This window comes from Ruditapes philippinarum, unplaced genomic scaffold, assembly GCF_026571515.1.
Source record: "Ruditapes philippinarum isolate M1 unplaced genomic scaffold, ASM2657151v2 ctg324_1_1_1_1, whole genome shotgun sequence".
Taxonomy (NCBI): Eukaryota; Metazoa; Mollusca; class Bivalvia; order Venerida; family Veneridae; genus Ruditapes; species Ruditapes philippinarum.
This window is the reverse complement of record NW_026851537.1, coordinates 7,536-24,062: the sequence shown is the minus strand read 5'-3', so window position 1 is coordinate 24,062 and position 16,527 is coordinate 7,536. Positions and strand designations below refer to the sequence as shown.

At 35.0% G+C, this 16,527-nt stretch overlaps 1 protein-coding gene across 1 annotated transcript in view; it reads right to left on the bottom strand.

The window, feature by feature from the left end:
- LOC132737840 (uncharacterized) overlaps positions 1-15,738 on the bottom strand; it is a 79,500-nt gene extending 63,762 nt beyond the window's left edge. The window contains exon 1 of the mRNA XM_060725235.1: positions 15,543-15,738. The gene's annotated coding sequence lies outside the window, so the exon portion shown is untranslated. The remainder of the gene's footprint in view (positions 1-15,542) is intronic.
- Between the last annotated feature and the right edge of the window lie 789 nt (positions 15,739-16,527).

The window sequence follows — 16,527 nt, the reverse complement described above, 5'->3', positions numbered from 1 at the left end:
AACTCTAATTGTGATAAAGTGAACTTCAAAATGGAAGTGTGATCTTGACCTTTGAGGTAGGGATGTGATTATGAGACTCGACACATCGTCTTAATGTGGTAGACATTTATTCCTACTAATTTTAAAATCATTAAATTTAGAATAAAATTTAAGCAAAAGCTGTCACTGAAAAGTACCCCTAAAAGGGAGCTTTGACAATTAAATTCGCAATATATGGTTATACGGAAAGACTTTATACCGGATATGACGGATATATTTTACAGAATTATTGATTTTTATTCTCTTTTTCTTAAAATGATATTATATACTGGCATGCGAGCAGTTCCCGTACAAAAATCATAGTTACTTAAACATTATTTTTTATTACGCTCACTCACCAAAATTTGAATGTTACACATCAATATTCGGCTCGTCACACAAATCATGGAAATTCCATCATGTTCTAAACATAGAATAACCCTTACTTATGAGGCCTCATATGGGGTACCGAAATTATCCATTATCCATTTTGTATGAAGAGAAGTAGTTTCCGTACATAAAATCTAACCCATTTATAATTATACAATTTTTATTATTATATCGGACCTATTTTCATTTACAATTGTTGAACAGACCATTATCTAGAGAAAATAGATGTAATTCAGGAAATAGAGCGTACACTAACGCGGGTATCTATTACCCCGGTACCGTTACCCCAACGCATTCACATATGCAATGCATGGATCTTGTATGCATGATATTTTACGCATCAAAGGCATAAAATTATTTTATATAGTAATATTGGTCAAAATTCTGATTAATTAAACAAGTTTTTTCATCAACATTGCCTACTTATTTGTAAACAGGTGAAATTAGTTGTGGAAACCCTTTAACAAGCCTCACGTGTAAGTATTTTTGCGCATGCGCGCAATGACGGAATCCCCCAGAAAAAACAAGGTCACGTTTTGACGACGCACAGGTGAAAGTGATTTAAAATGAGACTTTTTATACGTACTGCCAAACTGACACTTAGATTTTGTCTCGTTTATGTATCTGCTTGATTTGAAATGAATTTTTGAACAATGCAGGTAAAAATCAAGCGTTTAAATGAAAAATACGGGTACTGCTCGCATGCCAGTAATGATAAAATGACATTTCAGGCAAAAAATCGTTAAATTTGCCCAATAAAGAAAAAAGAAATATAATACAATACAATTTCTATATTCTACGTCTCAAAAATGTTTGTTATAATGAATAACAAGAGGGTCAAGATTGCCCTAGATCGCTCATCTGAACCCATCGAACTCTTCCGAACAATTACCTAGACAAGCATTAATTCTGACCAAGTTTCATGACAAGTGAATCATAAATGTGACCACTAAAGAGTTAACAAAAATTATCCATATTTGAGTAGTGTGACCTAGATTTTGACCCAAGGTGACCCATATTCCAACTTGACCTAGAAATCATCAAAACAAAATTTCAGACCAATTTCCGGGATACTCCGATCAAAACAGAAGCCACTAGTGTTAACAAGATTTTTCTACTTTTAGCTCCTATGACCTAGTTTTTCATCCGAGATGACCCATGTTCTAACTCATTCGAGCAATTACCTGGACAGGCATCCTGGCCAAGTTTGATGACAATTGAGTCAAAAATGTGACCACTAGTGTGTTTACAAGGTTTTTCAATATTTTGGCGGTGTGAGCTAGTTTTTCATCAGAGATGGATGACTCATGGTCGAACTAGACCTAAAAATTATCAAAACAAACTTTCAGACCAATTTAAAGGATATTTGGATCAAAACAGTAGCCACTGGAGTCTTAACAAGATTTTTTCTATTTTTAGCTCCTATGACCTAGTTTTTCATTCGAGATGACCCACGTTCTAACTCATGCGAGTAATTACCTGGACAAGCATCCTGACCAAGTTTGATGTTATTGAGTCAAAAACGCGATCACTAGAGTGTTAACAAAGATAATCCATATTTGACTGCCTCAGTGATCGAGGGGTAAGAGTCGATGACTACTAATCCAGTTACCTCTCTGGCGTGGGTTCGATCCCCAGGAGATGGTTTAGTAGTTTAGCACGGAGGAAGGTAGTCTAGTACTGGTGTAACACTCAAGGAACGATGGTTAGGAAACTACCCGCCTATATGACTGAAATACTGTTGGAAAAAGGCGTGAAGTGAAACAAACAAACAAATATTTGAGCAGTGTGACCTACTTTTTGACCCCAGGTGACCCATATTCGAACTTGACCTAGAAATCACCAAACAAACTTTCAGGCCAATTTCCAGGAAATTTGGATTAAAACAGTAGGCACTAGAGTGTTTACAAGTTTTTTCTATTTTTAGCTCCTTTGACCTAGTTTTTCATCCCAGATGACCCATGTTCAGACGCATCCGATCAATTACCTAGACAAGAATCCAGACCAAGTTTGATAACAAATGAGTCAAAAATGGGACCACTAGAGTGTTATAAAAAAATTCTATTTTTAGCTCCTGTGACCTTGTTTTTCATTCAAGAGACCCATGTTCAAACTCATACGAGCAATTACCTAGACAAGCATCCTGACCAAGTTTGATGATAATTGAGTCAAAAATGTGACCACTAGATTATTAACAAGGTTTTTCTATTTCTAGCTCCTGTGGCCTAGTTTTTCATCTGAGAATACCCATGTTCAAACTAATCCGAGCAATTACCTAGACAAGCATGCTGGCCAAGTTTGATGATAATTGAGGGGAAAACGTGACCACTAGTGTCTTAACAAGGTTTTTCGATTTTTAACTCATGTGACCTAGTTTTTCATCCGAGATTACCCATGTTCAAAGTCATCCAAGCAATTACATAGACAAGCATTCTGACCAGTTTGATGATAATTGAGTCAAAATTGTGACCACCAGAGTGTTAACAAGGTTTTTCTATTTTTAGCTCCTGTGACCTAGTTTTTCATCCCAGATGACCCATGTTCAAACTTGTACGAGCTATTACCTAGACAAGCATCCTGACTAAGTTTGATGATGATTGAGTCAAAAATGTGACCACTAGGGTTAACAAGGTTTTTCTATTTTTAGCTCCTGTGACCTAGTTTTTCATCCGAGATGACCCATGTTCAAACTTGAACGAGCTATTACCTAGATTAGCATCCTAACAAAGTTACATGATGATTGAAGCAAATATGTAACCACTAGAGTGTTAACAAGGTTTTTCTATTTTAAGCTGCTGTGACCTAGTTTTTCTTCCTAGACGACCCTTGTTCGAACTCATCCGAGTTATTACCTAGATTAGCATCCTGACAAAGTTTGATGATGATTGAGGCAAAAATGCGACCACTAGAGTGTTAACAAACAAGTGTGGACGGACGACGGACAACAGACACTCAACGATCCGAGCTAGCTCAGGTGAGCTAAAAAGAATTTCTTTCAAGAGTCGGACATTTATGTATCATCTACGTGAACTTTAAAATATATATTAGGAAAAATAATAAAATAAACTAACAAAACGTGCAGTAAGTAAATAACAATCTCTTTCCAAATCACACAAAGCCCATTAAAAATGAAATGCAGCTACTTATCATTATCTATTTAGCACAAGAATTTAGTGATTGACAGTAATTTTTACACTCGTGTTAATTACTGATAATTCAGTTATCAACTACACTTGACTGGTGTTTATTTGGCATGCGTTTAGATAAATATATTAGTGATTAATTGTAACTGCACTTAAGATATTAAACAATTATGTCTTCTGTCTGTTATAGAATGTGCAACGAACATGACTTATGAATTTTTGATGTATGGGCCTCATCAAAGGATTTTTTGCTTGTAATATCATTTTATTTTTATAAAATATCATATCAAGAAAAACAAGAGGGCCAAGAGGGCCCTGGGTCCCTCTCCTGAGTAATAGGTCAAAAGGTCACACTCACTACTCTAAAGCCCCTTTCCACCCACAGGCATCTTTTGAAAACAAGGGACACCTTAATTTAAACATTTTTGGTACACTGTCACAAAGGAAATTTTTGTGTAAAATTATTTCAAAATTGAACCAGTGGTTTAGAAAATGTTTATATAAATGATTTTATTATTTAATATTAGAGGACATCTAGATGATCTTACATACCAAATATCAAAGCACTAAGTCTTGTGATTTTTGAGAAGAAGATTTTTTAAGATTTTCATAAATTACTCAAAATAAAGCTAGGCCACTTGTGGGCCCTTATGATCCCAGGGGAATTACTAAAACAGTCTTCTGACAAAGGACCACTAGATCAAAGTTCAAGGTCCGTATATTTTAAGTAAAATTGATGACTCAAGACTTTAGGCCTTGGACATTTTAAAGATTTTCCTTTATCTTTCTATATAAAACCAATAAGCTCCCTGGGCCCCTTTTGACCCTAGGTGCATTATTTGAACAATCTTTGTAAAGGGCCACTAGATCATGTCACACAACAAATATCAAGAATCTACGCCTTAAGGATTTTGACAAGCAGATTTTTAAAAATTTCCCTATACAATTGAGGAGAGGAGCCACCTGGCGTGACCCCTTTTGATCCTAGGGGCATTATTTAAACAAGTTTTGTAAAGCACCACTAGATAATATTACATACAAACTATCAAAGCTGTAGGCCTTGTTGTTTTTGACAAGAGAAATTTTAATAATTCGATAAGCCTCCTTGAGGTCCCCTTTTTATCCTAGTGGCATAATTTGAACAATCTTTGTAGAGGATCAATAGATCATGTTATAAAATATCAAAGCTCTATGCCTTTTGGGTTTTGACAAGAAGATTTTTATGATTTCCATGTATAACTTTATACAAAACCAATGAGGCCCCTTGCAGAGCCCCTTTTGATATAATGGGAATATTTTGAACAACTTTTATAGAGGACAACTAGATGTTGTGTTACATACCAAATATCAAAGCTGTAGGCCTTGTTATTTCTGACATGAGAATTTTTAAAGATTTTTTTTAAAATTCAGTAATCCCAATGGTGGGGCCCCTTTTGGTCCTAGGGACATAATTTGAAAAATCTTTGTAGAGGACCATAAGATCATGGTACACACCAAATATCAAGGACCTAGCCTTGTGGAAATTGACAAGAAGATTTTTAAGATTTTCCTATAGAAGTATATTTAAACTGATGAGCTGCCTGGCGGGCCCCTTTATATCATAGGGACATAATTTGAATAATCTTTGTAAAGGACAACTAGATCATGTTACATGCTAAATATCAAGGCTCTAGACCTTGTGGATTTTGACAAGAGGATTTTTTTTAGATTACTCTTTATTACTTTTTATAATACTGATGAGCCCCCTAGCAGGGACCCATTTTGCCCTTGGTGCAAAATTAAAACAATCTTCATAGAGGACCACTAGATCATGTTACACCAAATATCAAGGCTCTATACATTATGGATTTTGACAAGAAGGTTTTTTTGGATTTCCCTATTTAACTTTTAATAAAACTGATGAGCCCACTGGCTCTGCCCCTTTTGACTCTGAGGGCATAATTTAAACAATTATTGTAGAGAACCACTAGATGATGTTACAGACCAAATATCAAGTTTCTTCATCTTTTGGTTTTGAACAAGAGTTCTAAGATTTAAACAAGAGGGCCATGATGGCCCTGAGGTCGCTCACCTGTATATAGCCCCCCCCGGGTCAATTTTTACCCAAGGGCTTTTATTTGAACAGACTTGGTAGACACCCATAAGAAGATGTTTCATGCTTAACATCTAAGTTCTAGCTCATTGGGTATTTTAAAAGAAGATTTTTAAGTTTTTACTATACACATATAGTTAAAAACAATGACACCCCTGGGGCAGGGCCAGTTTTGACCCCCGGGCTTTTATTTGAACAAACTTTGTAGATATTTACTTAAAGATGTTTCATGTATAATATCTAAACTCAAGCTATTTGGGTTTTTTCAAAGAGAATTTTTAAGTTTTTGCTATACACATATAAAGAAAATCAATGACCCCCGGGGCAGGGCCAGTTTTGACCCCAGGGCTTTTATTTGAACAGACTTGGTAGACACTCATTAGAACATGTTTCATGCTAAATATCTTAGCTCTAGCTCTTTGGGTTCTTTAAAAGAAGATTTTTTAAGTTTTTACTATATGCATATAGGGAAAATCAATGACCCCCTGGGGCGGGGCCAATTTTGACCCCAGGGCTTTTATTTGAACAAACTTGGTAGACACTCATTAGAAGATGTTTAATGCTAAATATCTTAGCTCTAGCTCTTTGGGTTCTTTAAAAGAAGATTTTTTAAGTTTTTACTATATGCATATAGGGAAAATCTATGACCCCCTGGGACGGGGCCAATTTTGACCCCAGGGCTTTTATTTGAACAAACTTGGTAGACACTCACTAGAAGATATTTCATGTCAAATATCTTAGCTCTAGCTCTTTGGGTTCTTTAAAAGTAGATTTCTTAAGTTTTTACTATATGCATATAGGGAAAATCTATGACCCCCTTGGGCAGGGCCAATTTTGACCTCAGGGCTTTTATTTGAACAAACTTGGTAGACACTCATTAGAAGATGTTTCATGCTAAATATCTTAGCTCTAGCTCTTTGGGTTCTTTAAAAGAAGATTTTTTAAGTTTTTACTATATGCATATAGGGAAAATCAATGACCCCCTGGGGCGGGACCAATTTTGACCCCAGGGCTTTTATTTGAACAAACTTGGTAGACATTCACTAGAAGATGTTTCATGCCAAATATCTAAGCTCTAGCTTTTACAGTTCTTTAAAAGAAGATTTTTTAAGTTTTTACTATATGCATATAAGGAAAATCAATGACCCCCAGGGCCGGGGCTAATTTTGACCCCAGGGCTTTTATTTGAACAAACTTGGTAGACACTCACTTGAAGATGTTTCATGCCAAATATCTTAGCTCTAGCTCTTTGGGTTCTTTAAAAGAAGATTTTTAAGTTTTTACTATATGCATATGGGGAAAATCAATGACCCCCTGGGGCGGGGCCAATTTTGACCCTAGGGCTTTTATTTGAACAAACTTGGTAGACACTCATTAGAAGATGTTTCATGCCAAATATCTAAGCTCTAGCTCTTACGGTTCTTTAAAAGAAGATATTTAAAGATTTTTCTTTCGGTTGCCATGGCAGGTTGCCATGGCAACCAGAGTTCTGCATGAAATGGAATTCTTTGAACAATCTTGATAGAGCTTCATACAAAGAGTATCCCTGCCATTAGTTTCATTAACATTGGCCTTGCGGTATCATAGAAGATGTCCTTAGAATATTTAAAATGTGGACGGACGACAGACGACGGACGCCATTTGGTTGGCCATCCTAAAAGCTCACCTGCACTTTGTGCAAGGTGAGCTAAAAATCTTTTGGTTGTTATTGGAACCGGAGTTCTTCAAGTAACAACTTTGTTAGAGCGTCATGCAAGGAACATCTCTGAAAAGTTTCAACAAATTTTGCCAAGTGGTTTAGGAGGAAAAGTCATTTGAACAGGGATGGACGTACTGACGTACGACAAACAACATGGTGTCACAAAAGCTCGCCTTATCACTTTCTGACAGGTGAGCTAAGCACCCGAACAAGAAGGCCCTGGATCGCTCACCTGAGAAATAGGTCAAAATGTCACAGTGGAGCCCCTTTTACCCCAGAATCACAATTTGAAAACAAGAGACATCTTAATCTTAACAATTTTTGTTCATTGTCACCAAGGACATTTTTGTGTAAATTACAGTAAACTTCACTTATAGCGAACACGGTTATAGTGAACTTCTGGTTATATGGAACAACTATTTTTTGCCCGAATTTGGCCCTTCTTTATTTAATATAAAAATATACTGTTATAGCAAACACAGTTGTTGTATGTACTTTAATACAGCTGTAAAAATGAATTTGTATAGCACTATGTAATAGTTTTCTATTTAGAATATTTTTACCATGAGTTCTTGTCACCAAGGTAAAACGGTTATTCCTTTTATTCTATTATTTCTTTTCTTTAATAGTTTTGCTCAAGTAAAATAATCATGATCATTTATAATCGGTTTTTAACATAATCATGCATGCTATTTCTTCCTAATTCAGTGAAAACTACAAAAAAAGAATATAGAATATGTTCAATATAAAAGGAAGGAAAAATCGAAAACCTTGTTTATTCTTAATCATTTAAAGAAAACGAAAAATATCTAATGAGAAATAGGGAGTAAAACTAAAACTGAAATAGCAAAGGATTTGAAAATTCCAAAAAGTAATGTGTCTAAAAAAGAAATAAATGACTATTTGTTCTTAAATAAATGCTCTCCAAAATGGAGGACGATGGTAAACAATCAGTTCGTTATTTGTAAATCTGTTCGCTATAAAAAAACTCCTCATACAATGAACTAATTAGCTATATGCTAACAAGAAACTCCGAATATAAGGAACAGATTTTGAATATCCCAATGATTTTATTTAAAGAGAGTTTACTGTATTTCTAAACTGAACCAGCGGTAAAGATGTTGTTTAAATGTTGTTATTTTTCTAATTTTAAAGGACAACTTGGTGACCTTACATACCAAATATCAAAGCACTAGGTCTTGTGATGTTTTAGAAGATACTCATAAATAACTCTAAAAAACTAATAAGGCCCCTGGTGGCCCCTTTTGATCCCAGGGGAATAATTTGAACAATCTTCACAAAGGACCTTTAGATGATGATATATACCAAATATAAAGCTAGGCCTATATAACTCAAAGTAAAAGTGATGACTCCCTAGTGGGGCAGCATTTGACCCTAGGGGCATAATTTGAACAATCTTTGTAAAAGACAACTAGATGATGCTACATACCACAAATCAACACTGTAGGCCTTGAACATTTTGACAAAAAATATTTTTAAGTTCTTCAGCACTACACATCCTCTCATTGCGCTTGACCATTGTATGAAGTTACATTGAATTCCAAACATTAGTTTTTAAGTTATGCACCGGACAAGGAAAAAGAACAAAGGGCAATAACTCTGCAAATACTGAAGATGCAGTTATGATTATTGTACACTGTACTTCCTTTCATAGCGCATGACCATAGTATGAAGTTGTAAGAATTACAACTACTATTTTTTAAATACATGTATATGCACTGGACAAGACGAGAAATGGTTGAACCGGGTGATGCTCACCGAATAGGTTTTGGACACAACAAACTATACCTCTTGTAGTTTCAGAGTTATGTCCTGGACAAAATTTAAAGTGCAACAATTCCAAACATAGGCAAGACAGAGAAACCGTTCTCTGCACTGCATATCTATCTACCTACAAAATTTCTTGTTTATATCTCTCATTAGTGTCAGATTTATGTCCCAGTCAAAGTTCAAAATGTAAATATGAACAAAGGACAATAACTCCAAAATAAGGCAAGGCAGAGCTACGGTTCTTTTGCACTGCACACATACACGATGAGATCTATCTACCTACAAAGTGTCTTGTTCATCTCTATTATACTTTCAGAACTATGTCCTGGACAATGTTCAAAGCATAAAAATTGACCAAGGGCCATAACTCCAAAATAAGGCAAGGCAAAGTTATGGTTCTTTTACACTGCACATTTACGCAATGAGATATATCTACTTACAAAGTTTCATCTTAATATCTCTTATAGTTTCAGTATTATGTCCCGGACAAAGTTCAAAGTATAAAGATGAACAAAGGGCAATAACTCAAAAATTAGGCAAGACAGAATTATGGTTCTTGAGCACTGCATATCTACCCAATGGAACTATCTACCAACTAATTTTCTATTTGATATTTCTTACAGTTTAAGAGTTATGTCCCCTACAAAGTTCAAAGTGTTAAAATGAACAAAGGACATTAACTCCACAATTAGGCAAGGCAGAGTTATGGTTCTATTGCACTGCACCTCTACCTAATGATACAAAGTTTCATGATGATATTTATTTAGTATTAGGGTTATTGTCCCGGACAATTTTCAAACTATAAAATTTAACAAAGGGCAACAACTCCAAAATTAGGCAAGGCTGAGTAACGGGTCTGGTGAACTGCACATCTACCCAATGGGATCTGTTACATGTACCTACAAAGAATCATGTTGATACCTCTTGTTGTTACAGAGTTAATTAAGTCTCTGACGTGAAAAGCGGATGGAAGAACAGATCGACAAATGGACGACCGGATGGACAGACAAAGCATAGACTATATGCTCACCCTTCAGGGAGCATAAAAAAGTAACAAAGGACAATAACTATGTAATAAGTCCAAATAGAGTTATGGTTCATTGCATTTCATTTTACTGTTCTTGATCATTGTGTGAAGTTGTATGAATTTCAACTATTAATTTTCAAGTTATGTACTGGACAATAAAAAGTGACAAAGGGCTATACCTCTTAAAAGAGACAAGAAAGAGTTGTGGTTCCTGTGCACTGCGCTTCCTCTCAATATATTTGACCATTGTATGAATTTGAATTGAATTCCAACTATGTTATGGTCATGTTATGCTCTGAGACAAGAAAAAGTAACAATGGACAATCACTTATGGTTCTGGTGCACTGCTCTTCCTCTTATTGCATTGAATTCCAAAAAGCAGTTTTCATGTTATGCATTGTATAAAAATTGTAATGATGGTATATAAGTCTGTGATAAGTTTCAATGGATTTATGACATTTGGGCACTACACTTCAATGGGCTTGACTATTGTATGAAATTGCATTAAATTCCAACTAGTGTATTGAATTCCAACTAGTGGTTTTCAAGTTATGCTCTGGACAAGGAAAATGCAATGGAAAAGTAAGAAAGGTTAATAACTCTATAATAACTTATTAAGATATGCTCCCTGCACTTCCTTTTTTTGCTTGACCATTTTATGAAGTTTTTTTGAATTTTAACTTTTACTTGGGTGACTCCTATATACCCCCCAAATTTTGACTCAATGTCAAAATTTGAATAATCTCTGTAGAGGAACACTAGATCATGCTACATACTAAATATCCAGACTCTGGGCTTGTGGATTTTAACAAGAAGTTTTTCAAAGATTTTTTTATAACAAGGGCCATCAGTGATGACATGTGTTGCATCATGATAGCCAAGTGCATGTTGCAGCTACTGTGTAGCAGGAAACCAAAAAATCATTAACAGGGCAAACTTATTTCTATTCAAGGGCAATAACTCAGCTGAAAATCATTTACGTGAAACAAAAGTGAATTATACTTAAGTACTTGACCTATCAAACAAGCCTGTAAAGATTCATTGAAATTGCATCAGTAGTATAAACGGAGTAGTCTGGACAAACTTTATAAAATAAAAATAACTAGAACTATCGCTAGATGCGATTCATACACCCATCAATGTCCCTGAAAAAAACAAACTTGGAAAGGTGGTTAAGGGAATAACTTTAGTGGCACAAATACATAAAAAGAAATTATTTCTGGTGAAAAAAAGACTAATTGTACAGGTAAAGTATAAATAATTATATATTATCAAATCATGTTTGAAACAGTTACTAATAACCTTTCATTTTCTCAATGTACTAAACATTTTATATGTCAATTTGTGACCTTCAATTGTGGCCTTGACCTTTAGCTGGCACAAGGGTAAGATAAGTTCTGCACATTGCCCAGTTGGGATGAACATTTGAGTAAAGTTTAAAGAAAATCCGTCCATTAGTATAGAATTTATAGAGTTGACACGAAATACTGTCTAGTATTGATTGTATGTAAATTTAAAGACTTAAAAAGGGGCATAACTTTGTCAAAATGCAAAACATAGTTATGAAACTTGACCTGCATATCTTATTTGTGACACCTCATCTATCTCAAATACTTGTGCTAGTTTCAGAAATATTCAAGTACATGTTAAAATTTAAGAACATTTTCTAAGTCAGTTTTTTACCTTCAAGTGTGACCTTGACCTTTAGCCGGCAAAAAGGTGACATAGCTTCTGCACATAACCTTGTTGAGGTGAACATTTGAGCAAAGTTTGAAGAAAAATTCTTCCATTGATATAGGATTTATAGAGCGGACTTGACATATTGTCTAATATTTGATTGTTTGCAAATTTGAAAACTTAAACATGGGCATAGCTTTGTTAAAATGCAATAAAGAGTTATGAAACTTGACCAACATATCTTCTTTGTGACACTTCATATATATTTTAAGTTTCAAGCAAATACCTTTACTAGTTTCAGAAATCAAATACATGCTAAAATTTAGGAATATTTTCTAAGTCAATTTTTGACCTTCAAGTGTGACCCTGACCTTAAGCCGGCAAAAGGGTGACATGGGTTCTGCACATAACCTTGTTGAGGTGCACATATGAGCCAAGATTGAAGAAAATCTTTCAATTAGTGTAGGACTTACAGAGTGGACACGACATACTGTGTAATATTTGATTGTTTGATATTTGACCTTCAATTGTGACATTGACTTTGACAGGTGACACAGGGGCAACATAGGTTCTGCACATCCCCTTATTGAGGGGAACATGTGAGTCAAGTTTGAAGAAAATCCTTCAATTAGTGTTGGACTTACAGAGCGGATCATCATTAAAATAAAACACAGGTTGAATATGCACAAGAACTTGAGCTACAGATCAATCCTGTATAGTTTCATTGAAATTGCATTAGTGGTATAAGAGGAGTAGCCGGGACAAACTTTTAAAAATAAAAAGTATTTAAAGGCCATAACTATGACAAAATCAATGAATCAGAAAATAATGATGATAGGTTCAAGCAGACTTGGTACTGATAATTCCTGTAAAGTTTGGATAAAATTGCACAAGCAGTTTATGAGGAGTAGTCCAGACAAGTTTTGTGACGGATGGACAGATGGCCACACAAAATGGTACTTATGTGACTTTTCCTTTGATCTTTTTAGCCATTTTTAGTCATACAAGGCTTAAAAAAGACACACAAGTAAAATCAGAATGAACAGGATGAAAGAAAATTTACTTTTACATATTGTTCTCCAAGTCACACAACAATGGACGGACAGACAGACAGACCACGATGATTTGATCCATATATGTCGCCACTACTGCGTACAGACAACACACAAATCAATAAGCCCCGTGGCAGAGCTCCTTTTAATCCTAGGAGCATTATTTGAACAATCTTTGTAGAGAACCACTAGATCATCTTATATACAAAATATCAAGGCTTAAGGCCTTGTGCATTTTGACAAGGAGATTTTTAAGATTTCCATAAAAATGAGGAGCCACATGGCGGGGCCCTTTTGACTCCAGGGTAATAATTTGAACAATCTTTGAAGTGGACCACTAGATGATGTTACATACCAAATATCAAAGTTGTAGGCCTTGTTGCTTTTGACAAGAAGATTTTAAATTTTTCTTTAAAACGATAAGCCCCCTGGCGGGGCTCCTTCTCATCCTATGGGCATAATTTGAACAATCATTGTAGAGGGCCACCAGATCATAATTATCATATACCAATTATCAAGGTTCTAGGCCTTGTGGATTTTGACAAGAAGATTTTCTCTTTATAACTTCATATAAATCTGATAATCCCCCTGGCAGGACCTCTTGTGATCCTAGGGGCATAATTTGAACAATCTTTGTTTTAAATACAAAATATCAAAGCTCTACGTCTTCTGTATCTGACAAGAAAATTTTTAAGATTTCCCTATATATTTTTCTATTAAACTGGGGAGCCCCCTTGCAGGGTCCCCTTTGACTGTAGGGTCATAATTTGAACAATTTTTGTAGAGGACTTTTGTAGATCATGTTACATACCAAATATCAAGGCTCTATGCCCTGTGGTTTTTGACAAAAAAAATCCCGAAATAACTTTATATAAAACGGATAAGCGCCCTGGCTGGGCCCTTTTTATCCTAGGGGTATTATTTATACAATCTTTGCAGACCACCACTCATAAGATGATGTTACATACCAAATATCAAAGATGTAGGCCTTGTGGTTTTTGACAAGAAGATTTTTAATATTTTTCTTAATCAATAAGCCCCCTGGCGGGGTCCTTGTCATCATATGGACTTAATTTGGAGGACCACTAGATCATGTATATACCAAATATCAAGACTCTGTGCCTTGTGATTTTTGACAAGAAGATTTTCCCTATATAACTATTTATAAAAACCAATAAGCCCCCTGGCAGGGCTCCTTTTGATCTTAGGGGCATCATTTAAACAATCCTTGTAGAGGACCACTAGATCATGTGACATACCCAAAACCAGGGCTCTACACCTTATGGTTTTTGACAAGAAGCGTTTTTAATATATGTATCCGGTTAAAAAACTCTTTTGGTTGCCTTTGTAACCAGAGTTCTTCAAGGAATTAAATTCATTAAATAACTTTGGTAGAGCTTCATGCAAGGAACATGCCTGCCAAGTTTCATTAAATTCGGCAAAAACAGATTGGAAAAAACGTCCTTTGAATGAAAAAGTTAACGCACGGACAAACTAACGACGGACGACAGAGGACAGGGTGTCACAAAAGCTAACCTTGTCACTTTGTGAAAGGTGAGCTAAAAACAATAAGTCATATTTTACTAAAAAACAAGATGCTACTATTTATAGCTCTGGCCATCATTTTAAGCAGCAGAAAGGAACATGCCTGAGATATGCACAGCTAGGAATGGTACTGATCACTTCTGTGAAGTTTCATATGACCAACAGTTTGACCTGTGAAAACTGGACAAGATTTTTCTATTTATAGCTCTGGTGGCCATTTTGTGCAGCGGAGCGCAACATTCCATCAAAAACACAACAAGGGATGGTACTGATCATATCTATTTAAAGCTCTGGTGGCCATTTTGTGCAGCGGAGTGGAGCGTGCTGTGGATATGCACAACTAGGGATGATACCGATCACTCCTGTGAAGTTTCACTGAATTTCCGCTAGTGCTTTTGAGATAAAGCACAGACAAGATTACTGGACGGAAAAACACATAAAGAACAGTGCGATTACTATATGCTGCCCTTTGGGGGCAAAAGGAAAGAAATATTAACAAATACAGTTGACTCTCGGTAACTCGAAATCCAAGGGACTGGGCATTTTACTTCGAGAGAAACGGAATTCGAGTAACGTGGATCTCCCGTACCTTGACCTTCGTACATGTATATACATGTGCCTGATTGAATGTGCAAAGAAATATGTTTGTTATTGTTGATAGCGGCAATGCTGCAATATTTAACTGTTAAAATGACGGTATATCACTTACAACTACAAATTATAAATGAACAGAAACATATCATTCAAAATTTTAATACATGTATATTAATAGTGAAACATAAACACAAATATTCGTTTTGCCGACCTTTGATCAGTCGGCTGTTTTCATACTTCGACTAATTGAGATGAAAATATGTTCGACGTTAATTGACGGGACCAAATTTTCTTTTTGACTAAACAGGAGTCTCGGAAGAATTTTGAGTAAAGCGATTTTGACTTATTGAGAGTCAACTGTATACACGATTGATAAAGAAATAGCGGGTAAAACATGAAAAGCCAATTTAACCACACTTCTAAACTTACTTGCAGCTAAAGTCATATAAGATGCTAAGAAATAGCAGGGAAAATATGAAATGACAATTCAATTTAACTACACTTTTTAACTTACTTGCAGCTATAGTCATTAAAGATGTTATAACAGGTCCCCTGACATCTACCTCCTGTCACTTGGTCATTGCACTTTTTCACTGCGGTCTCACAGTTTATTCCTTGCCAACCATTAATGCAAGCACATGTGTAACCTCCAATTCTACGATTACAGGTACCACCATGCTGACACGGATTACTTGAGCAATAATTTATTTCAATCTGAAGCGGGAAAAAACAGCAATTAAAAATTCCACATTTTATAAGTATTAAGATACTCAAGATTTTGGTACTTCACTGACTTCCGTGACTTTTATTTTGTGTTCTAAATCTATATTTTATTTCTCTATCTTGTATATCACACTTTTAAATCTTATTGTTAATATCTGTCTCTCACTTTTAAATCTTATATTGTATTGTTTATATTTATATCCCACTTCTAAACCTTATATTGTATTGTTTATATTAATATCCCACTTCTAAACCTTATATTTTATTGTTTATACCCACTTCTAAATCTTTATCTTATTGTTTACATTTATATCCAATTTCTAAATCTATATCTTATTGTTTATATTTATATCTTATTGTTCATATCTAAATCTTATTGTTTATATCTGTATCCCACTTCTTAATCTTATATCTAATTGTTTGTATCTATACCCCACTTCTAAATATTATATCTAATTATTTATAGTTATATCTTATTGTTTATGTCAATAATCTATACCCCACTTCTAAATCTTTATCTTATTGTTTATATCTATATTCCACTTCTATTTTATAGATTTTATTTCTAACTTGCCCATGCGACCACGTGTATTAAGCGACTTTTGTCTTAAACGACCACTTTTAATTCCCCAATCTTTTCTCTCTTAATATATTTAATGTATTAAGCCACTTTTGCTCAACACGACCAGTGACCGCTCATTTAAGTCAGCTAATTGAGATATAAATCTTTTTTTTATTAAACGACCACTTTTACCTGTCAAGTAATTGTGTTTTTA